Here is a 21661-nt window from a genome sequence, read left to right on the forward strand (position 1 = left end):
TGATCCTCAGTGCACTCAAGCTGAGCAGATCCCTGTCTCCTTACACTTCTCTCTGTCCCAGGAACATTGACATTTCCAATTGAAAAACAGAAAAAGGGGAGCGAAATTCTTTACAATGTCTGAAAATAAAGATTCGGGCACAGCTACAACTGAGTCACTATTTACAACTATTTTTATGATCATAAAAGGGAACTGGTACAAGAAACCTCACGAAAGGGTGTTGGCTTTTTATCTGAAAAAGACAAAGACCTCTCCAAGGGTGGAGCTCCCAGGAGAGGGATTGCTCAGGCTGGAGCTGTGAGGGCTGGAGAGGCAGCTGCCTGCAGGAAGCCTGTCCAATCCTGCCTATCCATGCTGCCCAGTCCTGCCTGTCCATACACTTCCCAGTCTCAGCAGGCTCCTGGATTTGTGCTCTTGGCTGGGGATGGGCAGGGAACGTGGTGTATTCCACACAAAATACCAGCCAGGTAGATTTTCTTGCCCTCTGCAGGGGCTCAGGCCACAGTCAGCCAACAATTCTGCTGGAAAGGTGTGGACAGGAGGAATTCCAGAGTGCTGGGAAGCTTGGAGTGGTGAAACCCAGAACTGGATTGACCATGGCACTGTAAGTGCTGATCCAACACCTCCTTCTCTCTGCTCAGACAGGGCTTCAGGCCTTTGCTGCTCCTGATCTAGAGATAGTCCTGGGATGGTTTGGGTTGGAAGGGGCCTTAAACTTGTCTGGTTCTAGCCCCTGCCATGGGTAGGGACACCTTCCACTAGCCCAGGTTGCTCCAACCTGGCCTTGGACACTTCCAGGGATGGGGCAGCCACAGCTTCTCTGGGCAACCTGTACCAGTCCCTCACCCAAGAATTCCTTCCCAATATCCCATCTAATGTGATGCTAAGGGTGAAATTCAGGAGGGAGATCATTGATCCATGAGCTGGATCATTCCTTTGGGATCCATGCACCAAAGGAGACAGAAGGCCAGAGGGATGAGGATGCCGAGAAGTCTTGCAGGAGGGATGCCTAAATACCCACATTTGGGGTTATTTCCTTTAAAACCCACTTTCAGAGACTTTTCTAGAGCTCAAATACTCTCAGCAAACAATGCAAACCTCACTTCTTTTCCCAGTTTTTCCACAACAATTTCAACTAGAAAAAGAAAACACTCCACCAGGAAAGTACTGTGTGAAACAAAAAGGCTGAAGGGAAACTAAATCAAAAGAGAGATGAAATCTATATACTCAGGCATTGTATTTTGGGGAAGTGCCTGTTGGCAAGGGTCAGGAGGAGGATGCTGGGATGGCTGACTCTGAAATTCTGCTGCTGATATCAAATGCTGGAACTCAGTAAAATATTTACAGTGATAATTTTGTATTACAGTTCAGAATAACTGTGGAATACATAATAAGGGGATTTTGCAGAGGTAAAATTGAACCAGAAGGTAAGTAAGGGGGGAAAAAGGTACTGCCTCTGAAATATCCCTCTTTTGTCCCCATTCATGCCTCAGCTTTCCCACAAAGTGCTCTTTCTTCCACCATCTCTCCCTTCCCAGGTAATGTCACCTGGTTTGGAGTATGATTTCTTCTTGCAGAAGAAAAACCCCATTGTTCAACACCTTCCTCTGCTGAGTTATGCCGGTGACACCTACTTTGACAGAGTCTTCAGAGTTTCCTCATATCTGACTAATAAGAGATGATGAAAACCACGATTCATTAAAAACCCCACGGATAATCATATGACCAAGTGCAATGTGTATCTTTAAATGTGGCTGAATTTTCTTAAATAACAACTAAACCTCAAACAAATGGTTTAATCTCAAGGCTCCATCTCGTGGCCAAGTAAAGCAAAGTCACTGATTGGGAAATTAATGTTTGGTCTTCCTTAATATTTGTTCTTCCTTAATTTCCCTCGGTTCTTCTGTAATAACCTCATCGTTCTGCTCACTCCTGTACAGGATAAGTTTGATTTAACACCCTTGAAAGCTCAGAGGAGCATTCAGAGCTGTGGTAGTTGTGAAATAACCTGAGTATCCTGATTTTCTGTCCATTGTCCTTTTGTGTGTTTGTAGGGAAATTTCTTGCAAAGATGTAGGATTTGGCATCAGTTTTGGCATCATTAAGTTTCGCTAAGTCCTTCATTTAGAATTCTACCAATTGTGCAAAGCAGAGAAAAGGTGTTATTATTACTGTGAGTGACTTTTGATCTGTAAACAGAAATTGTGATTACAAGGATGGTTTACAAGGGGGAAGGTGTAACCTGATTTTTGATCAGTTAGTAGGAATTCTGATTAAAAATATCACAGAACCATTAAGGTTGGAAAAGCCTTCCCAGCCCATGGAGTCCCCCCTGTGCCCGATGCCCTCCTTGTCACCCAGCCCAGAGCACTGAGTGCCATGGTCAGGCCTTCCTGGGACACCTACAGGAGTGGGGACTCCACCACCTCCCTGGGCAGCCCCTGCCAAGGCCTGACCATCCTTATCAGCAAGAAGTTCCTCCTGATGTCCAACCTGACCCTCCCCTGGCACAGCTGGAGGCCGTTCCCTCTCATCCTGTCCCTTGTTCCCTGGGAGCAGAGCCCAACCCTCCCCTGGCTCCCCCCTCCTGTCAGGGAGTTGCAGAGCCAGAAGGTCCCCCCTGAGCCTCCTTTTCTTCAGGCTGAGCCCCGCCAGCTCCTTCAGCCTCTCCTGCTGCTCCAACCCCTTCCCAGCTCCCTTCCCTGCACACGCTCCAGCCCCTCAATGTCTTTCCCTAAGCGCACCGTGCCCAGCTCCGTGCCCAGTCCCACATTGGACAGGCGGTCCTGCCTCGGCCAGATAAAGGTCCGGCTTTCCCTTGGCTTTCCCTCGGGGCAGAAGGAGAACGGCTGCTCCTTATCTGCTTCCTCCAGCTCCCCCACCACTGCGTCAGCATTTTTTTTTTTTTTTTCTAAATATAAAGTAAAGCTGGTTTTCAGCAAGCAGGGGCTGGCAAGCTTCCAGGAGGATGTCTTGGATGTGAGAGACAGCACCCATGGGTGCTCCCTGCCTGTCACCCACCCCTGCCAACCAGGGAGCCCTGGGAGCTCCGGGATGCGTGCCTGGGACAGGAAGGAGCAGCTCCTACTTGGGCTGTTCCTGCTGCTCCCTGAGTGCAGATATCTGCTAATTCTCTGTGACTGAATCCTGGAATCTCTGAGGTTAGAAAAGCCCTCCCAGCCCATGGAGTCCTCCTGTGCCTGATGCCCACTTTGTTCCCCAGCCCAGAGCACTGAGTGCCACCATGCAAAACAGCATTTGGAATAGCAAATACTGTGAAGGACAAAAATTAAAGCCTTTCTTCTCAAGTTAGAAGAAAATTTATTCAAACAACCAAGAAAACAGAGTCAGACTGGACACTAATTATACCTCTCTCTGAATTTGGGCTTTCATCTCTTTTGAATTCAGTAGTCAACTCCTGATTTTGGGATGTTTTTGGGGTGATTTTGTGTTGTTTTTTGGGGTGGTTTTGGAGTGTTCTGGGGTGATTTTTGGGGTGTTTCTGGGATGACTTTTGGAGTGTTTTTAGGTGTGTTTTTGGGATGGTTTCTGGGGTGATTTTTTGGAGTGATTTTTGGAGGTCCTGGGTGGGTTTTCCAGTCCTTCCTTGGACCCCTCCAGGGGTGGGGACTCCAAACATCCCTGGGCAGCCCCTTCCAAAGCCTGACAACCCTTTCCAGGAAGAAATTCTTTCTGTTGTCCACAATGATGATGCTTTGAGCCTTTCAAGAGATCCCTCTGCTATTTGCAACAGAGTTTGCAGTTTAATTTTATTAGATTGTCAATAAACATGCAGGGCTTAATTACACCCCAAAATTCTCTAGGCTTGAAGGCCCAGTCACCACTTCTTTGTTCTCCACGAGCTGTAATTTAATGCAAACCCCTCTGTCGCTCTCCATTTTCTAGTTCTTTCATTCACTCCTGCTGAGTACTTAAAAATGGCTTATAAATAAACACGGGGGATGATTTCCGAAATGTTCTGTATTTCCTTGCAAGGCTGGTACTTCTGTCATTGGTCCCCTTAAGTGGTTTTGAAAGCTTGTATACAGGTTCCTTTTACAATGTATTTGAAGTTTGTAATCCTGCTTAAACACACAAAAATAGAAAGGATTAACAAACTGCCACGCTGAGGCCAAAAGAAGACAGAACTAAAAGCAATCAAGGAGCAGCCTATCAGATACATGAAATAAACTGGGAGAAAAGTGGGAAACTGTCAACAAAAATAGTATGTTATGGATCCTCAAGCCTTTGTGTTTATGCTGGAGGGAGCCTAAAATCATCTGTGGTTTCTGATGTTTGATTTAGTTTTCCACAAGCCTAATTAACACCAGATTAAGTTTGCTGCCACTATAGGTTATTGCTGAGACTGATAAATCCTTGCTGTTCATTTGTTTCCTAAAAAAATGACTGGAGGCAACAACAGCATGACACAGTCAATAAGGTTGAAAACAATGCCGTAATATTCATCTTTATAAACTTCATCTTTAGGAGAAACCTCAATGACTTTCCATATTAAATTCCGGCCCCAGAGTCCTCACAAAGGGAAAAATCCCACTGATCAAGTTTCCCATTGATTTAAGGCACAACCCTGTGAATTTAAGCTAAAAATTATGGGTTTCTGGACTAGATGGGTTGTTCCAGATGTTTAAAGTAACTCAGGTGCTCTGGGGCTTGGTCAGGTGTGGGCCAGTGGCTCAGGGAAAGGAGCTGAGCAAGGCAGTGACTTACAGAGGGAAAATCCATCACCATGGACATCGACCTGTAATATGGATTTTTATGTGGAAAATATCCTGGGGTGGTATCAGCCATTAAATGACTCTGTCAATACAAATGTCACAACATCAGGAACCTGACTCCCAGAAATAGGGACTGGACAAGGGGGAGTGGATTCAAACTGACAGAGAGCAGGGTTAGATGGGATATTGGGAAGGGATCCTTGGCTATGAGGGTGGGGAGGCCCTGGCACAGGTTGCCCAGAGAAGCCGTGGCTGCCCCTGGATCCCTGGGAGTGTCCAAGGCCAGGTTGGACGGGGCTTGGAGCAACCTGGCATAGTGGACCTCTGATGCTTTTGTGGGCTCCTGGCAGACCCTCACCCTCTGAAAAAATCATCCAGGCTGAGGGAACAGATTCTGTCTGTGTTACTAAAATGTGGGGTGGACATGGATGAACAAATATAGATTTTCCCTACAAGGCAGAGCCAACCCAGTCCCCAGGTTTTCATCCTTGAATCTTCATTCCTCCAAAGCAAAGGTCAAAGTACTTCTGTCTTCATGTTGACCTAAACCTGGGCTATTTTTGGAAGGGCTGAACAGCTGAAGTGCCTGTTCAGTGACACAGCTGGAGATAAACAGAAACTCCTAAGCCAGTGCAAATATCGGATGATGAGGGGCCAATGTCAGGATTTAGTGGCTTTCTGCTCCTTTCTGCTCTAAGTTACTGATGGCAGCAGTGTGACACTGGGGGACAGCTCACATCTCTCCCTGGCCATGAGACAACGAGGTGACACCTTGGAGCATCCGAGGATGCTCAGGGACCATGGTCCTGCATGATACCTGCTCAGTGTATCTTAGAGTGTGTCTGAAATTCACCTTTTAAGGGATTTTTTTTGCAGCAAACCCCTCCTCCAAATTTCTCTGCTGAGCTCCGGTTTGTGCCAGTGGCAGGGGCAGCCCCAGGCTCGCTCTGAAACCACCATCCTGCCACAGTCACCCGAGCAGAAAAGGACAGGACTTACAGGAATTGCACCAAAATGGAAGACAAACGATGAAGATTTCTCTTTCCTTCTATCATTCAGCAAAAAACCTCCCTGAAAAAGCTCCTGCTGTGTTTAAGGAGCGCTTGGGGAGCAGCTTTTGCAGGGCTGCACTTTGTCATGCCCCGAAATATTGTGAAGTTTGCTGGCTAGCAAGTCAGACAGGTCTGGGCTGTGGAGCCTTTTGGATTCAATAATCCACTTCCAGACCTCCTTAGCCCGGATTTCTCCACCAGCTGTGCGAGGATTTATCGTTTGCTGGCTGTAGGTGAGTTGCTACAGGGTGACACAATCCCGGGAATGCCGAGGAGGAACGGTGCCTTTCCTGTGGCTGGGGTTGGGGTTGGGGCTGTGGCTGCAGGAGCCTCCTGCTGCGGGGACACCATTTCCTTCAAGACAAGGCAAAAAAAACCAAAAAGCCTTTTTTGAATGTTTAAATCACGCAAAATGCAACTGTAACTTGTGTGATTATTTTGGGATGGCTTTCAGAGGGAAAACTCCCAACGTCCTGAGCGGATGCTACAGAGATTTTTCCTTGAATATACCTTCTTAGAGGCCGAGTTCTCCTGCTCTTTGCTCTCCCTCTTGGCTCCCGAGCTCCTCTCAGTGGCTCTCGCGTCACGTCACAGCGATTCTCCTCCTGCCCAGCTTCTGCATCCCGAGTGGAGCAGGAAAACCAGGAAAACCACGGTGCCTCCTCCTGCTTCCCCTGCAGGATGTGAGGCTGGGGCAGCCCTGGCACTGCTTGGAGGACATGAAGGATCCAGCCCCTCTGAAGCCTGTGTTTTTTTGGAAACCCGTGATCCTACAGCTGCCTCTGCTGAATAGGAAGTGTTTTGGTTGTTTATTCACAGCCTCAGAAATGAGCAGCTGAGCCAGAGAACCGAGGCACAGGGGTTTCCCTGGATGCACATGCGGGTTTTAAATCCGATTCCCATCTGCCACAGGGTTGCTCAGGGCAGGGGTCAGTCCCTTTTTCCCCACTTCCCTCTTCCCACTTTCTTCCCTTTCCCCAATTCCTTTCCTTTTTCACCACTTCCCTCTCCCTGGGTCCTTTTCCCTTTTCCTTTCTTCCCCCCCCTCCTTTCCTTTCCCCACTTGTTTTCCTTTTTTTCCGCTTCCCTTCCTTTTTCTTCATTTCCCTCTCCCCACTTTCTTTCCTCTCTCCAAACTCCTCTCCCTTTTCCCTATTTCACTTTCCCCATTTTTCTTTCCCCACTTCCTTTTCCCCCTTCTCCATTTCCCCATTCCCTTTCTTTTTCCCCCGCTTCCCTCTCTCCACTTTCTTTCTTCTATGTCTACTTTCTTTCCCCTTTCTTCACTTCCTCTCTTTTTCCCCATTTCCCTCCCTTCCCTTTCCAGGGATCCCTCCCTGTTCAAGCAGGGAGGTTGTCCCAGCTGACCCCTGGGTGGTCCCTTCCATGATTCCAAGCCTGTCATGTCGTGCCCAAGGTCAGGATGTGCCCCCCCCAGCTGGTCCCCATCCCCTCAGAGCTCCCCTTGTGCCTGTAACTTGTTCCAGCACTTTGCCACGAGGTGGATTTAAGGTAAAGGAGATTTGGGGGATATTCAACTAAATCCTAAATCCACGTCAAAGTTCCTTCTTCTGCTAATCCAGATTTATCTCTGGATCACGGCGCCTGAGAGCAGGACTCAGGTGTTTGTGAGCACCACGAGCTCCGTGAGGCCTCAGGTAAAAACAACATGTCCCAGAGTGACGTGTTTTATGGGACAACATTCCATAGGGACAATTCCTACAGGTCTTCCAGCCCAGTGTCACTTGTTCCCTGTTGCCCATCCCTGTGCTCCATCCCTTCGTTAATTGCCTTGGAAATTCGATCATTTCATCCAAAAGAAGAGTTGAGGAAAACTCAGGAAGAGCTCGGATTACTGAAAACTAGAAAAATTTAATCTTGATTAAAGGACTTCCCCTGGGAGAATAAGGATCTCCTGAATCCTGATTGCTCAGGAGTGGCTCTTTGGGAAGCACTGAGCTGGGATGAGGCCACTTGGTCCTAAACAGCCTCAGAAAAGGGAGGAAAAAATCCCTTTGGAAGTGTCATTTGGAGGGCTTTTGGCTCCATCCCATTCGGGGAAGTGCCAGAATAGGGATATTTCCCTCCCACGGCCGTGATGGCCCCGTCACTCCCATGGGGTTCCTGGGAGGGAAAATAGGGATGGTGCAGCAAAGGTGAGTTCATCCCTCTCTTTAATTAAATACTGTTCTTATTTCCATGGGGACCCCTTTTCCTGACACTTCACAGAACACACACGGTGTTGGCTCTTCCCAGTGACTCCACCACACCCCAGGCAGCCTCTCTCAGGGCTTGACCTTTTGGGGGAGAAATTTTCCCTGATCTCCAACTAAACCTCCCCTGGCACAATGTGAGGAAACAGGCTGTTTGCTCTTGTCCTATCGCTTGTTACCTGGGAAAAGAGGCCACCACCCAGCTGGTGGTTGTAGAGATCCCAGAATCCCTGAGGTAGGAAAAGCCCTCCAAGACCATCGAGTCCAACCTGTGCCCAATCCCTACTTTGTCACCCAGCCCAAAGCACTGAGTTCCACGTCCAGATAACAAAGCCCATCCCCTGCCCGTGTCCATGATGTTACTGATGGTCCACACTTGGTCCTCCTGACATCCCATCCCACCTTTGCACCCGCATCCCCCACCTCTCCCATCCATCCCAAAAGGACATCTTGGGATGCTCTACTTTCCCTGGACCTCATTATCCCATTGACAGCAGCCAATATCTCCCTGCCCAGGAACATATTTACTCACGGGCACATAAGTAATTCATTTCCTAAATTGAATTATCTGCCTGTGGAGATTGTGTGTTTTGATTGTGTCGCAGCACTTCTGGAACCGACTCAGGATTGATAAAAGCCAGATGGGAAGCGGAAACAGCCCATTTCATGACTCTTTAAATGTTTAAGTTGGTTAACCCTTGTACTGCACCAGGTTTGAAGTCAGGCTGGAGTGTGGAAGCAATTTGTTGGTGAGTTCTCAGGTTGCGAAGTGGGCTGTGAGTGCTCACCAGGTTCCATGCCGAGGGGGAAAGGAGTCTCTGCAAGGGCTCCCAGGAGGGATAAGGACTTAGGAAAGAGGTATGTCATTGTGGGAGTTGTTAGAATTCTAAGAGAACGGGGTGAAATCCCAAGTGAAGGGTGTTCGGGACCAGGGAAGGTTGCTGAGGGTGTGGGATGAGCAGTAAATCACCCAGGGAGCCCTGTCTGTGGGGACAGCAAAACCCAGCCAGCATATGGACAGAAACTGAGAAGCCCGAGGTCTGTCCCTGCTGTTTGTCACCACGAGAGGAGTCACAGGCTGTGGTTCCATCCGTGCCAGTGACAGCATCAGCACTGCTGAGAATCATTTCATTTCAATTTAAAACTCACAGGTCTACTTATTAAACCACTTTGTGTATGGAATACTTTCTATATAGGGAAAAAAAAACAGATAGAAAATTATTCTCCTTCACCCTACTCAAGTTTCAGAGGAAATTCTGTGCTACCACTCAAGAGCATCCACAAGAGAAAACCGGGAGGCAGAAATCCTTTTTTCGATCCTAAAATTAACCCCAGGGTGGTGTTGCCTCCCCTCATCTGAGTGGGCTGGGATGGGCTGCACGTGCTGCCTTTGGGGTTCACTGGAAAATTGTATTTACTAGAAACCAGAAAAGCAGAAGATTTTCTCTTCCCCCCCCCCCCCCCCCCCGATCAGGTTGAGCTGCTCGAGCAGCGAACATCACAAGCAGACGGCCCCGGGGCGAGGGCAGAGCCGTGGGATGCTGCAGGGAAACCAGCCGGCTCCTGGCAGGATCTGGAGGCTGAGGAGAAGCAGGATTTTGCCTCAAGATGGCAGGAGGGAGGCTCGGATCAGCTGCGGGGTGGGATGAGACCTCCAGAGGGCCGGCCTGGGAGCGTTTGTCATTTGTTATTAATCACATCCCCCACGTGCACCCAAACTGTGCCTCATTTCACGTGTCTCACCGCAGGGGCATCGTGTGTCACGGCCCCTCTGGGCCTCCGTGGGAGCCCCCCCCGAAGCACAGAGGTCCTTGTGCCACTGAGAAAAGCCAATTTGGGGTGGCTGGGAAGTAGGGGGCACCGCTCCTCAGGCAAACCCAAGAAGGACACCTTATATATATGTTTTCTAAGTGCTAAACCCAAGGGAAATTACTTCATCGAGCCCCGCTCCAGAGCCCAATAGGGAGGCTGTGATGTAGCCAGTGTTGGACCATGTTGACTTTACAGTGCTGGAACTAATCCCCGTGCATTGCAGCTCGGTGAAATCACTTCCAGCCCGCAGCTCCGGGGCTGACTTCAACCTCCCAGCCCCAGATGCAGAGCCCTGGGAGTTGGGAAATCAGGGAGAGGACCAAGAGCCCGCTGCCTGTGCACCCAAAGGCTCTCTGTCCTCGCAGGGATGTTGGATGTGTCTCGGGGATGATCCGGACCCCAGGGTTTGTGAGGCTCATTCCGCTCATCTGCTCCCGTGGCTGTGCTTCCCACAGGGCTGCAGACAGGGGGATTTGCTGCTTCGCTCTCCCCTGAGGAGATTAGTCCCTTTTAACCCGTCTAAAAATCCCTGGTAATCTCCCCGTGGCCGCGGGTTGCGTGGGGGGCACGTCCAGGCCGATGCTCTCAGCCGTGTCTTGGGCTTCCTTGGAAAGGGGGGAGCCCAAGAACTTGAGGTCCTGCAGCCGGGCCAGGAGTGGGCATGGGGAGTGAGGGGTCCTGCAGCAGGGCTTGGGAGCAGAGGGAGCCCAGGCGTGGAGAGTCCTGGGAGGGGAGGGAACCTGGGAACGAGGGGAGCCTGGGATTGGGAGGAGCCCGGAGCAAGGGAAGCCTGGGATCCAGGAGAGCCCAGGATCGAGGGGAGCCCGGGATCGTGGGGAGCCCAGGAGCAGTGCTAGCCCGGGAATGGAGGGGAGCCCAGGAATGGGGGGGAGCCTGGGAATGGGGGGGAGCCCAGGAATGGGTGGAAGCCTGGGAATAAGGGGGAGCCCGGGAATGGGGGCTCCTGCAGCCGGGGTTTGCTGTTGTATCCGTGGCAGTGCAGATCAGCAGTCACTCCTCAGGTCCAAAATTCACCTGTGCCAGGTGTGCCAGAGCATCCATCATCCCTGGCTGTTCACCCATGCCAGGTGTGCCAGAGCATCCATCATCCCTGTCCTAAAAACCCCAAAGGAGCAGTGCTGGGAAGGGATTGCAGATCCTCCTCCTTAGCGACAGGGGAAAAAAAACACCAGCAGAGAGTCTTCAATGGCAGAACGAAGGGAACAGAGCCTGGCAGAACAGCTTTGTTCTCTCGCATCTTCTCAAGAGGATGATTTTCAAGGAGCAAAATGTGGTTAAAAGGCCGTGTTCAGCATCTAACAATAAAACATAAGCTCTTCGGTTTAGAGGCACCAATTCTGAGGCAAGCTGAGGAGGCTGTGCTGCTGGAAGTGCTCCTCACGAAGAGCCGAGAATGATGCGCCCGTGGTTCCCACGAACTAAAAGGTCTGAACACCCCCCCCTTGTGGGCAAAATCCAGAGTGTCACCAAAGCCATCGGATTTTCGGCAATCGAGCAATTCTGGTAGGAAGTGAAGAGCTTCCATCCCCTCGGATACAAATGTGTCCTCGAAGATGCCGAATGTTTCCTGACACGTATTCCTACAGCCACCCAGTCTTAGCCCCCAAGAAATAAAAAAAAGAAAAAAAAACCAAATATTTGTTTGCAATTTCATCATTTGAATTGGCTACAATTGCAATTGTAATTTTGGGTCTGTTTCACTGGATAGTTTGCTATTATTTACTAAATAACTGCCATATGAGGGTCTTTATTTTTGCTGCCTAAACAAAACAGAAACTACTGAGGAAAATACAATCATAGAATCATTAAGGTTGGAAAAGACCTGTAGGGGCACCAAGTCAGACCATCAGCCCAACACCTCCACCACATTCACCACTAAACCATGTCCTCAAGTGCCATATCCACATATTTTTTGACCACTTCCAGGAATGGTGAACTTCCCTGGGCAGCCTGTTCCAATGCTTGGCAACCCTTTCCATGAAGAAGTGTGTCAGAGAGCCCTACCAAGTTCAAAAATAGAGAAAGGAAATAGTTCCAAAACTATTTTCAGTCTTGAAAGGAAGATTAGATTTCGTAAATGGTTCTTCTAAATGCACCTTCCCCCTCCCAGCAATTGTAATTTGATTTTTCCTGTGACAGCAGTTGTGAGAGTACAAGGTGCCTAATGCAATCGTAATTTGCCATCTCGTGGCATGTTTGTGAATTACCACAGTCAAATTTCTTTGAGTCTGTTCAGGATCACATTTGTTTCTTTAGGAGAGGATTCCTGTTTGCCCTTTCATCACTCCCACGCAGGGAAAGCTTCTGGGGCAGTGCTGGAGGCTGTTCTGTAGCAGGGAAGAACAACCCCAAGGGGTCACCTGTAGCTCTCTTTGCTCCTGCTTGGCATAGAAGTGCAAATTCAAAGCTTTTTTGCAAATATGTGTAGCCCAAGAGAATTCTGCTTTCTCCCTAATATTGTGGTTGATATTATTGAGTTGGAGGGGGCTTCTGCTTTGTTTATTTGTTTTAATAACAGTTTTAAAAATTGCTGATTTCTTTTATCTGTTCACTAACACATTTGGGTTTGTTTTCCCTGATGAGAGAGCAGACAATATGCCAAGGTGAGTTTCTAAATGTCTGCTCATCACTGGGCTCTGCTAGACTATGACTTAAATTGTACTTAAAAGGTACAAATTATTTTCACGTGAATATACAACTTTAAACTTTTTCATCAGCATTCGAGTGACTTACTGAGCCTGATGGAGCAGCTTATATTAATTTTTCACGTGTGCCTTTTCACTTACTCCTAATAAATTTGAAAATACAAGAGAACAGAATGCAGAGATATATATTTTTTCCCAGGATTTTATTAGACTCTGCCAGTTCTTCCCATTTCCTTCATTATCCCACCTCCTCAGGTCTTAACCAATTCTAGCATTTATTTTTGAAGACCAAGAAGAAGAAATCTAAAAGAAAAAAAGAGATGAGAGGAAAACATTCCAAAACCAAAAAGAACAAAGAATGAAACCTGTCTGAAACAAAGAGGGACAACTGGGTAGGTGGCCATCCAAAAGTCGAGTGTTAGAGGCATCAATCAAGAGCTTTATCTGCTATGAAGGTGGTCATGTGACATATATTCCCAGTGTTTCAGTTCCCTTACCTTCACTGTCCCTATCCCTGTGTATCCTGCACAATGGTTGGAGGCCTCAGTGTTGCAAAGGTGAGCCTTAAAATCGCAATGTGAGCAGACTTGTAAAGGGAGTGACATAAAAAAAGATCCTAAACTATAAGTAGCCTTAGCTTCAAGATGAACATTAGGTATGTGCAGTCACTGAGGCTGTGACAGGAATGATGAAATGCTCTTATTTATGGTACAGCTCTAGCGGAGACTCAGCATACCCTGATCTGAAATGATGGTTTGTTGTATTCAGCTAAACAGAAGAGCAGCCAAAATGTGTTCCTCTTCAAAGACACTGTGATCAAATCCTCAAGCAGCAGCATTCTTAGTGATCATTAGCACAAAAAGTTACAGCAGAGCTTCCAGAGGGAATGATTACTTAGAACGGCTTCTTTCCTGTGGAGGAGCCTCAAAGCTGGATTTCTCAGTCCTGAAAGTAATCTGGTTCTTCATTCTTTTATTTCTCATCTTCCTCCTCTCCCCTTTCCCTTCCAAAACAAAGCCCCGAACCTCCCGAGCTTTGTTTCAAGAAACGAACAAGTTTAAACACAGTGTTGATACAAATGGTAAGTAAATAATTACCTGAGTTTGCCGGTCTGCTGGGGTGAAGACTGCCCTGTAAATAAATTAACACAGTGGAACTGCGCTGAGACTGCTGGGATCAGGGGACAGATCCCTGTTGGATTCGCTGCTCTCGGGATGAGCCCCAGGGCACAGGAATCACATCCCACAGCAGTGACTGCCCCTTCTCCTGCTGCTGATTGTCACTCCTTGCTTAGCTGAATACTTAATAGAGAAGAAGAGCAACATCATGTTTTATTGTATCCCTTTTAATTTTTGTTTTGTTTTATTTTGTAATTTTTGTAATTTTTGTCTTTTTCCTTTTTGGGAAAGAAAGACCTGGCTGCTGGCAGTGAGATTTTAATGTCACATCTGCTGGAATAGCTGTGACATTGCACAGTGTAAGAAATCAAGTGCTCCAGAGGATGGGGCAGTTTTAGCGGGAACAAAAACCTGATGCAGTATCAATATATGCTGACAAATAATGCTTGAAAACACCAAACTAGATACTCCATTTATAATTCCTCCAAACCCCAAAAATTTTACTCTGAATGGATCTTAGTTTTTTTTTTTTAGTATTGAACTGTTTAAGCCAATTTAAACACACTTAATAAGAATTTATAATCTATGTTCCAGTGTTATGCTGCAGAAATTGTATTGGGTTTGTTCCTTTTAAGGTTAAGGGCAGTGTTCCAGGGATTTCCGGGCTATCACAGAATATCCTGAGTTGGAAGGGACCCACAGGGAGCATCGAAATCCAATTCTTGGCTAGTCTAAAGAGTTTTCGGTGTAACCATGCAACGGGACCACAAGAGGTCAACAGTGATCCATAATGACTAATATCCTCTCATTTCTAGGCATGAAATACATTATAATAAAAATACCTGGTCAGACTAGATTTTCTGGTTACTTCAGAGAAGATTTTCCCTTGCTTACAGAAATAGTGATAACAGGATTGTTAACAATCTCTTTTTCTAAACGTATTTGAAGGATGATGATCTAATATTCTAGAACATTTATTCAGTGTTTGCTTTTAAACAAAAAACAAGTTGTCAAAAACTAAGTAAATAATCTAGAAATTTATGATTTCCACACGACACGGATGTCTTTATTCATACAATAATAAAATAGACCTCCATTCATTGTGTGAAATCTGTCACCATATCCATAAATGTGTAAATTTATTTATAGCCATAGACATATAAAAAAATATTTCACTGGCATGTTAAAGTGGCAGGTTGACTTCCTTCTTAAAAAATTGTGTAGGGCTGAGACTTCCCACCTGATCACCACATGACAGCTTTTATTGCAGCTATTTGTGCTGATACAAAGGCAGCATGAACACATGCCCATCGTGCACTTTATTGGCCCCCAAACTTCAGTCGTTCACTCTCTGTGCAGTTGGAAAGTGCAATTTTTCCTCACAACCCTTTTTTTGTCGTTTTGTGTCTCATAATCAGTTTGTCCTTTAGAAATTAGGTTAAGACCTTGGAAGTGGCTGTTTTGCAGAGTGTAAAGGCTCAGTGTGGTCATTTGTGATGCAACCTGCAGCATCCCTGTCTGTTCACGCAGAATGGGCTCCCACACATCGTGTTTGCAGCAGTAGCCCACGTTTTTCTGAATGAATGCACCATACCAAGCTTTTTAATGGGCACCAGTTGTGTTTCATGCTCATCCATAGGATCACAGAACGGTTTGGGTTGGAAGGGACCTTAAAGCTCATCCAGTTCCTTCCACTCATCCAGGGACACCTTTCACTATCCCAGGTTGCTCCAACCTGTCCTGGAACAGTTCCAGGATGGGGCAGCCACAGCTTCTCTGGGCAACATTACAGTAGCATAATAGAAAATGTAAAATTAATTGCAATGCTTTCCACCCCAATGACACAGGTATGATAATAACTAATGTAACAAGGAGGTGCTGTTGCATTTTGCTCCTTTTGCACCTGCAGGTGGTACAGAAAGTTCCTCTTCAGTTTTGAAAAGGAAAAAAAAGAAAATCATGCACGTGCTTTCAGAAGCTTTAAAAACTGACTAAAAAGAGTTCAATTAAAGGAAGTAATTTCAAAATATAATTGATAGTTTTTAAGTAAGTGTGGCCTTGTAACAGAATGCAGATGGCAAACCCACCACCCAGCCGACCCGGGGGTGTGATGGAGAAACAAGCAGGAGGTGCAATACATTCTGTTAATTATTTTCACTGCTACAGTTGCTTGCTGTACAATACAGGTCAGCAGGGGTCAGCCTGAAGCTTCTCCTAATATATTAGTAAATAAATTTGAACAGATATTAATTTGCTAATGGAAAGGTCTGAGCCAGTTGCAAATAAGAGTGGAGCTACTTTGTCTTGCTCATTACTATGCAACGTGGCTGCTCCCGGGCCATTCATACAAAATGTTACATTTCCATAAAGCACAATGTAATTTGTCACACGGAAAGGGAGGGGGAAAAAAGGAAAAACAATAACAACAACAACAAAAAACCAACCCTGTAAACTCCATTAGATTAAAGATAAATGTGCATCACGGAGCAATCATTCTTATGGAGCCCACGGAATAACGACATGTTGAACACCTGCCCCTGAAGGCTTGCCAAAAAATCCAGCACGAAATCTTTGTGATACTTGTGTGTTTCAGGGAGAAAAAAATCAGATATGCTATTTCCAGAGGGTATAAACAAGAGTGGGCTTTTTTTCACGTTTCTCCCAGTGTTTAGAAGCTTTGCTATGCCCCTGTTCCAACTCAGGCAGCTTCCAGTGCTCTGTGTTCACACAGGTCTGACACAGCACGAGCTGCAGGAACTCTTTTCCTACTCATAATAACGATCCCTAGGGTTGGTTGGTTTTTTCCCTGTATGAACATTTGTAAGGTTCTCATTTTACAGCTGCAGAAACAGAGGCATTACAGGTGTGCCCTGCCCGAGATCTACATTGGTGTGAGTGGAACTGGGAAGAGAGGCTGTTCCCAAGCCTGGCAGCATTTTCCTGCCTCCTTCTTTACACTGCTCAGAGCAGGACTGCTGCGAGCAGGTTACTCTTTAAACACTGCAGCTGATTACCAGGTAGAGCTGGGATGCTGCTGACAGGGGTTTCAGCCTGGCAGTGCCACCTCATTGCTTCCTTTCACTGACTGTGCACCACGGGCATGGCACCTGTCTTGAACCTCTTGAACATTTCTTCAGTTCATGAAGCCTCCCAGCTGTGCATTGTTATTTTAATCCCTTTGGCATCTCCCCCTCTGCTACGTTTTAAAACTTGGGTTGTCCAATTCACTCTTTCCGTGTTAACAAAATACAATAAATATAAATGCTGGAGTGGACAGAAAAACTGCTGTCACTGATGTGTTCTTAAAACAGGCCTCTGATGGAGAGAAGGGCAATTTTTTGTCGGGGAGGGTTGATGCAGGCAGGCATTTGAGGATTCACAAACTGGCAGCTTAAAACACGTGTCCTTAAGTTGCGTTTGCCTTGTCTGCACCCAGAATTTTTCTTTCCATCGAGGCTTTTCTCCATGTTTAAAATCTTTCTTGGTTTTTATGGGCGTGCTTTTTTTTTTTTGTGGGGGTAGAGTTCCGTGGTTCGGTTTGGTTTGTATTGCTCAGATGCATGAGGGGACAGGAAAGGCTGTTAATGTTTAAACCTTTGGCATTTTCACCTCTTCTTCTCTCTTTTGTGATGAAAGAAGTGGTACTCGATTTTAAAACGGACACAAATTAAGAAGCATCTAAGGATTAGTCCCTTAATTACAATAATCCTTAAAGGATTATTCAGAGATTGGCCCTTACTAAAGTTTTAAACTTAGCCATGCATTTTAAATCAGGAGCAGACTGAGCTATGGCCCAACAACAAAAGAGAGGATTCGGCTTTGAGCATGTTTGCATAAATATATTTAGGTTGAGAAAAAAGTGTACCTCGGACAACACAACTGCTGATGCAGGTTCTGATTGTTCCTGGTAAGCTGTTTGCACAATGAATCTAGCAGTATTTTACCACTTTTCAATAACTCAGGGTCTAATTGCCAGAGAAAACCTGCAAAGGAGAAACCAGAAAGGGGAGCTCCCTTACTGCCAAGTTCCGTGGTGTGAGTTTTCAGGTAAATTCCTTTCTACCATCCTGCAGCCTTAAATATAAGAAGTAGGTGAAGTCCTCAGTTTTTTTCTGGCCACGTGGATTCCCACCCACCATCCAGGTGCTTCAGTTGCTGCTTTCTGTAAACCACAGGTTAAAAAAAAAAGATTTCCCAAACCTTCAAAGTCGCAGTGGTAACCTCACTGACTGTCCCTGCCTGGATAACAGCAAAAAACATTTATAGAACTTTTATAAGCAACATAATTCATATATGTTAATTAATCGAGATTCCGGAAGCTCAATTCACTCAATTCTTTTCATATTCTGGCCTGAAATTGTAAACAACTTTTAATTTGACTGTCCCAGGCAGAGAGAGGGGCAGGGAAGGAAAGAAGGAAGGGCAAAAGGTAGGATATCTTCTACTTTTTTCATAAAGTGCTGTGTAACCCTCAGTGTTTTCCTTGACTCATTCCAGAAACAGACAGAGCTACTGTCAAAAGGCTGAGCAGATAAGTCAAATGAAGAACACTTATATATCATTCCACCCATTTTGGCCCAATGAATGAATAGTAAAATAATTCATAGAAGTATTTAATTCCACTGTCTTTTTGTCCTAAACATCTTTATTCTGACCTGCATCTTTTATTCTATCCAGAATCTCGTTCTAGTTACTCCATGTTTACGATTTGATTTCTTTTTTCTTTTTTAAGTTTTCCTAGGAAACCTTTTCCCACAGTAAGAAAGAAAAATCATCATGTCAAGGTTTAACAATGGGGCTCAAAGGGATCAGAGGGGAACATCTCTCCTATAAACCAAGGCTGAGAGAGTTGGGGTTGTTCAACCTGGAGAAGAGAAGGATCCAGGGAGACCTCAGAGCAGCCTCCCAGTGCTCACAATAAGAAAGATGAGGACAAAATTTAGCAAGGCCTCTTGCAACAGAACAACGTCTTAAACTAATAAAGGGTAGATTTAGCCCAGATAAAGACATTTCTTACAGTGAGGGTGGTGAGGCCCTGGCACAGGTTGCCCAGAGAAGCTGTGGCTGCCCCTGGATCCCTGGAAGTGTCCAAGACCAGGTTGGATGTGGTTCTGAACACCCTGATCCAGGGGAAGGTGTCCCTGCTCATCACAGGAGGGTTGGACAAGTGGACTTTAAAGGTCCCTTCCAACCCAAACTGTTCTGTGATTCCATGAAAACAGCTCAGCCTGCATTGTCCTTTGCAAACTGCTGTTCCCAGACAAAACCGAGGGAACAGATAATAATAGTAAATAGCGCCAGGTATTGAAACTAATTTTCCTGTTCAGATTAATGTTCTGCTGGGATTCTCTTCACATGCTGCCCCTGTTACACCAGAGAATTTTTCTGCGTTCACTTCCACCCAGGAATGTCTCTGCCTCCAAAAGAAATTATACTGTTCCTTTGTAGCTGCTGAATACAGCCACTGTTATTATAGAGCAGCTTAACCTGAGGGCTGTGTATCTGCAATTTTAATAACTTCATTGTGCAGGAGCAGTTCGTATTTTAGAGGACTTTCTATTTTCATTTCTCTGCAGCATTTATGGGTAAACCAGTGCAAAGAAAGGCAGGCACCTGAAAGTTTCTAAAGTGTCATTGTTGCACCTCAGCTCAATAAAACAGTCCCGTGAAAATTAAACACCAACAGGTATTGAGGGGAGAAAAATTAATTTCAAAACTATGCGAAATATTAAGCTTATAAATTATTGTGTTAAAAAATGATCCTGAGAGAGCTCTGTCTTCCACGGAAACACATCATTGTGTGATCAGAACTTTTTAATCACTAAGCTTGTTAATTCTGAACACTGTGCCTATATGCTCGTTCTGCTGCAATCGTGATTATTCTTCTGCTCTGATTATCTCCTTTGAAAGCCCACCCGAAGGGGTTAGAAGCCAAGGATAGCAATAAAAATTAAAAATCAAAATCTACGCAGCCAAAGCTTGAGAACTGAGGTTTGCAACTGTGATAAATGTTTTATTGCATTTTAGACAGTGGCTGAATATTTTTGCTGCGAATAGAAATGATTAATTTGAGTGTGTCTAATCATAGAAACAGCACACTGAAAACTTTTTGGCACATTATTCCACGAGAAATACTGGCTAGAAATAAAGTGATAAAGCAATGAAGCAATTTTTTGTGACTGTTTTAGAAATTACTTGTATTTTTTGCCAGTACACAGTGTAATAAAGGATTTTATGCAGGGTGATGAAGGAATTACCTTTACGTATATTATTCAAACCTTAAGAATAAAAGCAGTTGCTTTGGTAATAAGCTTAAAGAAAGTTCTTTTGAAAATTAGTTACACATGTCAGCTCCTTATTTAGGGTAAGATTCCAGTCATTGATACTTGAGATTAAGGAAGAATAATCCGCACATCCACAAGGAAATCTGCATTCTGGAGAGCATTTCCCCTACATGCTGCAGGAATTCAGAGGAATTATGTGGCAAAGGCAGTAAGCTCTTAAAAGCAAAACTTATTTTAAATGTCCTTCAAAGCTAAATAATAACATTCTTAAGATTTTTAATGCATTGTTGTACGTTTGTAAAAATTTAGTTGCATTTCTCTTTTCTTTGCATCATTAAAGAAAAATGTAATCTTAGGGCAACCTTACAGTGCCATGATCTGATTTAGAAAGCAATGTCTCTTACTATGGAAGTGCTTTGCTTACTCATGTCACTGCACAGATACTCAAATCAAATTAAAATATATTTACTACTATTATTTTTTGAAAAAACAACAATGCCAAAACAAACACAAACAAACAAACAAACAAAAAACACCCAAACTTGAAATTCACTCATTTTTGTCATTGTACCTAAAATGTGTTAGTTCATTTTAAGGAAAAGATATTGCAGAGTCAATTTCTAAAACAACTAAAACTGCCTGATTTCTTTTAATTGAGCATTTTTGTATCAGAGATCTTTCTGCACTAAAATATATATTTCTGGGCATGGTTTTGAGAGCTTTGCTTCACTACCCTGTTCTCCTTGTCAGCAGCAATTGTTGGGTTTGTTTGCCCCTCCGTTTTCTGCATTAATACGAGAGCAGAAAACAGAAGTAAATAAACTCCCCTTGAAATGGGTGGAAAGGGAGGGGTGCAGATCTAAGCCCTGGGGGGTGATCCGAGGGTTCTGGGCTCTCAAGGGGGAAGAAATTGTGGCTTTTTCCATTGACTTCTCATCCATGAAAGTTTAGAAAGGCAGAACACCTGAGAATTCTGCCACTGCCTGAGATCTGTCTGAGCTTTTCTCTGCCTTTTTGCTCTCATGGACACCTCTACAAGCAGCACACTTGACCTCTGGATTTATTTCTTCAGCAATGCAGGCTAAAACCTGGACAGAGGGAAGGGGATAAGATCAAGAATTTCCATTTTCCAAACAACTTCAGAAATTTCTGTATTTGGACAATTATTTGGAGGCATTGGAGAAAAAGGCAAAATTCAGTGGCTCTGTGAAGTTTGTCTGTGTTTCTTTGGGACACAGAGACAAACTTTGCCTTCTGCTTTGCCTCGTGACTCCTGACAAAGCTCCTCATGCCACTGCCCCTCCTTGACTTGTCTCCCACAGCCCAGAGGTTCCTCATCACAGAAACTTTCTCCTGCTCTCTGATTTTACAGCATCCATCACAATGGGATTTTCATTTTGGAAGGGAAATATTTTTAAAAATACAATGTAGTAATAATAAGAAATAATATGGAATACATCATTCTCTAGGATTAGAATAAGAGGTTACTACGAACTCGCTGCATTCAGTTGTGCCTGTCCTTTCCAAATCCACAGAATACAAATAACATTTTTCCTGCACTTCCTGACCTATTTTCTAATCTGCTTCTGCTTTCAGAAAAGACATAATAACTGTCTTATTTTTACTCACCTTTCTGACCTTGATTCATCTGTGCTATTCCTTTTGTCCTCAACAAATCAGCCTTAGCACTGAGAATGACTTTTTAAAGAGAGGACTTGTCCTGCATGTGTTGCTTTTTCATTGCAGGCTGTCTGTGGGTGTTTGTGTGTGTGTGTCTTCA

Source organism: Neopelma chrysocephalum, unplaced genomic scaffold, assembly GCF_003984885.1.
Source record: "Neopelma chrysocephalum unplaced genomic scaffold, ASM398488v2 Primary Assembly neopelma1_81, whole genome shotgun sequence".
Taxonomy (NCBI): domain Eukaryota; kingdom Metazoa; phylum Chordata; class Aves; order Passeriformes; family Pipridae; genus Neopelma; species Neopelma chrysocephalum.